The following is a 6,000-nucleotide window of genomic DNA, read 5'->3' on the forward strand; positions in this document are numbered from 1 at the left end:
GTTGAGATAATTATTGCTATGGTTGTTTAAATTTATTTATTCATTATTCATTAGTGTATTTTTTTCGAATTATCCTTTTGCATTATACGTTGTCACTATACCACACTTTATTCGTTTAAAAGGTCACCTCTAGTATCGTTTAAATATCAAAATCATTTTATTCAAAATCTTTCAAGATAACGCAAAGTTCGGCATTTGGAATCTTCGAAAGAATGGAGCCCTAACGTATTGGGTTTCAATTCTCCTCGTTGAATCTAAATAATCGAGAATATCCCTTTTAATGAAGACATAAATAAAAAAACTTATTCTCGGGAATTCGACACGTTGTGTCCTAACGTATTGGATATGACATGGTGTTCTCTCGAGACGAGAATTTTTCTAAATAAAAATAAAGGCAATATTCGATGTTTAGGAATTTTGTGAAATCAAACATTAACTTACTAGGTTCTGATTTTCTTATTTGACCCAAATAATCAGATATCCTTATTAAAATGTAGGTTTTTTAAAAAAATCGAAAGATAAACTTAATTTTGAGGATTTAAAATGTTGCACTCTAACTTACTGAACGTGACAATTTATTTCTTTAAAATAAGTGAGTCTCATCATCCAATTCATTTTATTTTTAAAGGATCGTATTTTAAAATCTTTTCAAATTTTTGACACTAAGATATTAAACAATCGATTCGGTACCAATTTTGCGCGTAACGAGGGTGCTAACCCTTCCTCGTGCGTAACTGACTCCCGAACCTGTTTTCTCAAACTTCGCAGACCAAAATTGTTTTTAAGGTGAGCCGATCACACCTCTTTAAAAGATCGGTGGCGACTCCCATTTTTATTTTTTAAAGTCGATCCCCATTTTTTTTAAATTTAAAAATGGTTTCGACAATTGATTTTATACAGATAATTGCCTGAACCAAAACATCTGCTTCTTGATATCTAGACCCTAAATCTTTAGTCAAGAGCTCTGCAAAATTTGGTATCACTTCGGAAAACAATGGATTCTCTGAATGTTACCAGACAACAAGAAGTAGGAAAAGAGGAATAAACCGTGTCTAGTCATAGTTAACAGCCCATCTACACATATATGTGCCATTTTTGGAAGTTGTCGTGCGCATATACCAATTGCAGCAACAATAGCAGCAGCAAATCACCTGTCTGGATCTCTAATATAATCCTAACAACAGACTATAATATAAGCATCAATTCATGCGATCAAGGATCAGTATACTTGTATAACAATGCAATTTCAACTGGTTGTTAGTACAAATCTCCGGTGAAGAAAATCTCGAACACACTAACGAAACTCGAACAGAAAAAGAAGAAATATGACAAAGCTCCAGGCGTGTATCAAGTCACTATCTTTAAGATTATATTCGCCCCCACCTATTTTCGATGTGCAAATGAGTTCCAAGTAAATTAACCTCGATGATATAATGAAGCCAATGACTATTTGCGTTTTGCACGGACGAGAATAGCCCACTACACACTGAGCAGTGTATGACAAGAAACTCAATTTCTATAAAGGATTTCTACAGTAATACTTTATAAAATAATCTAATAATATTAGAAAATGAAGGAAATAAAGTAAGAATATTAAAATTTGTTAGTGTGTTTTCCAAATGAAATCTCATTCCTATTTATAAGAATTTTCATGTCTCTTCATAGAGACATCTTTCATCAATAGGTGTCTTTCTGAATAATAATATTTTTAAAATAAACACATAATTATTCATTTAATATTATAACTATTCAAATAATATTATTTAAATAGTTATAATTCTTTTTTAAAAAATCAAATAATATAACTTTTGATTAATTACACCCATTCATTTATAGTTATTGGAACACTATAAATATTTGAAAATATTCCAACAATCTCCCCCCATTTTCAAAATATTTTGGATTTTGATATTCTTGAATGTATCTTACGATTGAACCTTCACTTAGTGAAAACATATTAAAGTTAATCGAAATTGCATGATAGACTAAGCTTTGAACCAACTATTCCATTTGATTAACCGAACACATCTCACACAATGATTTCAACATCGGTCAATGCATAGTATCTAGGGACACTATTATGGTCATGTTTCTATGTTCTTTTTTCATGAGTGCTGCCAGAGTCAAGCCATTGAGCTCCTAGAAGCGGTCACACTTCCACTCACATGGGTACATCCCATCAAGAGTGTTCCCGTAATTATAACACTCTAACATATTTATGTTATGGGTCCATTAAGAGTACATTACTCATCCTTCCCTTCTCATTACGGGTACCTAGCACTTTAATCTTAGGATGAATTTATTTATAGTGCTAACAGTCACATAGTAATGATATACTTTATCTCATTGAACTCAAGACTTGACGTTATACCAAGCGTTGAGTCGAGTTTCCATCATGGGTGACTCTAATTAATGGGTTTGAGTCCCATCCCTTTTGAGGTCCTTTTTACTGCATCTCTAGCAAGACTTTTTGTCAAAGAATCTGCCAAATTTCCACTTGACCTCACATAATTAATAGTGATCACTCCATCAGAGATTAATTGTCGAACATAACTATGTTTTAATCCAATGTGTCTAGAATTTCCATTATATACTTGGCTATATGCCTTTGTTAGAGTAGCCTCACTATCACAACGGATAGAAATAGGTGAAATTGGCTTAGGCCATAAAGGTACATCATAAAGTAAATTTCTTAACCATTTTGCTTCTTTAGATGCAGCGGCTAATGCAATAAATTCTGCTGCCATGGTGGAATTAATAATACATGCTTGTTTCTTGAAACCCCAAGAAATGACTCCTCCACCAAGAATGAAGATTCATCCACTAGTAGATGCATGATCTTCCAAACTTGTAATCCAACTAGTATTCGAATACCCTTCTAAAATTGGAGGATATCCATTATAACACAATCCATAGTTAATAGTTTTCTTTAAGTACATAGGTACTCTATTCAAAGCTTTCCAATACAAACTACTTGGATTACTTGAGTACCTACTCAATTTTCCAACAACATATGCAATATTTGGTCTTGTACAAGTCATTATGTACATAAGACAACTAATTAGACTTGCATATTTCAATATCAATTTTCCTACCAGTATTAAATACTAATTTTATTTGAGGATCTATGGGTGTAGATGTTGGTATACAGTTGAAAAGATCAAACTTTTTAAGCACATTTTCAATGTAATGTGATTGTGATAAAGCTATAATGTTTTCATCTCGGGTTATTTTAATCCCAAGAATAACATCAGCTACACCCATATTCTTCATAGAAAAGTTATTTGACAAGAATTTCTTTATGTTTTCTATTTGTTCCAAATCCGTGCCAAAAATGAGCATGTCATCTACATATAAGCAAATTATGACACCTTTTCTATTTTCAAATTTGCTATATATGCACTTATTGAATTCATTTATTTTATAGCCATTAGCTAAAACAACCTTGTCAAACTTTTGGTGTCATTGTTTTGGTGCTTGTTTAAGTCCATATAAAGATTTAACAAGCTTACATACTTTATGCTCTTGTCCTGGAACAACAAATCCTTCTGGTTGCTCCACGTACACTTCCTCTTCCAATTCACCATTTAAAAATGCAGTTTTAACATCCATTCGGTGAACAACCAAATTATATATAGAGGTAAGTGATATTAAGAGTCTAATTGTAGCAATTCTTACTACTGGAGCATAGGTATCAAAGTAATCAATACCTTGTTTTTGCGTAAAATCTTTGGCTACCAACCTTGCTTTAAATTTATCAATGGTTCCATCGACCTTCATTTTCTTTTTGAAGATCCATTTACAACCTATTGGTTTGGAACCTAGTGGAAGATCAATTAAGATCCAAGTTTGATTTCCCATTATTGAATCCATCTCATCATTTATTGCTTCTTTTGAAAAAGCAGAGTCTTGAGATTTTATTGCCTCTTCAAATGTAATGGGATCAGATTCTGTATTATAACAATAAGGTAACTTATTGCATATACTATCACCTTTTTCTTCTACAAGAAACATAATGAAATCTGGTCCAAAATCTTTGACCTTTTTAATCCTCTTACTTCTTCTTAATTCTTGACAAAATTCATCATTATTATCAATTTGTTCCAATGGAATCTCATTCTCATTTGAAGAATGAATCAATTGTTGTGGTTGTAATTGTCTTGATATAGAATTAAATTTATTTTCATCAAAAATACCATCTCTTGATTCAATAACAGTATTAATTGAAATTGAATCATTTGGTTCAATTACCATGAACCTATATGCATTGCTATTATGTGCATAACCTATAAATATGCATTCAATTCCTTTTTAACATAAATTTTTACATTTAGGTGTTGGAACTTTGACAATAGCTCTACAACCCCAAACTTTCAAATAATTAAGGTTCGTTTTCCTTTTCTTCCATTGTTCATAGAGAGTTATTTTAGTTTCCTTATGAGGAACTGTATTCAATATATGACAATTTGTTAGACAGCTTCTCCCCAAAAACCTTGTCCAAGACCTGAATATGATAACATTGAATTTACCATTTCAGTCAAGACTCTATTTTTCCTTTCAGCTACACCATTTTGTTGTGGTGTGTAAAGGGATGAAACTTGATGGACAATTCCAGTGGATTCAAAATAACTTGGATTATAGTATTCTCCACCTCTATCCAATCTTAAGCACTTGATAAATGATTCACACTAAAGTTCAACTTCAAATTTATAAATTTTAAATTAATCAAGCGCTTCATCTTTTGAATGCAATAAATATACATAACAATATCTAGAACAATCATCAATAAAGGTAAAAAAATATTTCTTTCCACCTAACCTAATGTAAGAGTATTATGCATGTCACATAAATCACTATGTATAAAATCAAGTAATTTTGTTTTCCTTTTAACCTGAGGGAAAGGGTTTCTTGTAATTTTAGTCAACTTACATCTATTGCATTTTTCAATATTATTATTAATGTAATAAGCCCAATTTGCCCGGGCCCAAAATCACAAACCAAATTAAACTAAATAAAAAATTAATTAATGTAATAAGCCCAATTTGCCCGGGCCCAAAATTTCAAGACACCCTAAGCCTAAACCCAATTTAGCCCGGATACCCCTGGCCCAAATCACCTAAGCCCTGAAGACTAAAATCAGAAAACCCTAGCCTTCAGCAGCATTGGCTTCCAGCACCGCAGCGGCCAAGCTTTCCCCCCGCGCGTGCTATGCCACCATGAGCGTGTGCGTCTCCTAGCTGGCCTCCGTACACGCCACGTCCAGCCCCCGTACGATCGCACCTGCAAACAGAATGGAAACAGCACGACAAAGAGGAACCAATGTTTTTTTTTCTATTTTATTTTTCGATTCGAATTGTATTTTTATTTTCGGCTTCTCGGTCAAAAGAGAGGATATAAGAACAGAAAGAAGGATTGTACTGCTACTTACGCAAAAAAATACAGAGAAATCAAATTCGAAAAGGTGATTTTCTGGGTTCTTCTTCTTTTTTTCACAGTTTGTTTCGTTCTTTTTTTTTTCGTTTCGGCTTCACTGATTATTAGCAAAAAAGAAATACCAGAGGGGAAGGGTTTAGAAACCTTACCTGGTGGCCGATTTTCCTTCTGCTCCGTCGCAATCGGAGTTGGAAGGAGGATAAAGGCCCGAGGCGTCGCTTCGTCAAAACGGCACAGAGGTTTTTTTGCTTTAGTCTAGGTTTTGTTTTAGTGTAGTCGATACTCTTTTAGGGTTTATTTAGTTTTAAGTGTAGGATTCAAGACGACGCCATTCAGAGCCCATACAATGGCACTGAAATGGCATCATTCGATGGCCCGACCCAGGCGATGACCCGATCCGGGAAGGATCCACGTCTACTTGTTGGTTGGTCTATTTTCCTAATAAGTCCCTCCATGTTTAATGAAATTATGATTTGGTTTTTGATTTGTAATTTATACCTCGAATTTAATTATGTATTCATTTAGATCCGATTGTAAACGGTGTCGTTTACTGACCCGATCAGAGTG

This window comes from Gossypium hirsutum, chromosome D04, assembly GCF_007990345.1.
Source record: "Gossypium hirsutum isolate 1008001.06 chromosome D04, Gossypium_hirsutum_v2.1, whole genome shotgun sequence".
In the NCBI taxonomy this organism is placed as follows: domain Eukaryota; kingdom Viridiplantae; phylum Streptophyta; class Magnoliopsida; order Malvales; family Malvaceae; genus Gossypium; species Gossypium hirsutum.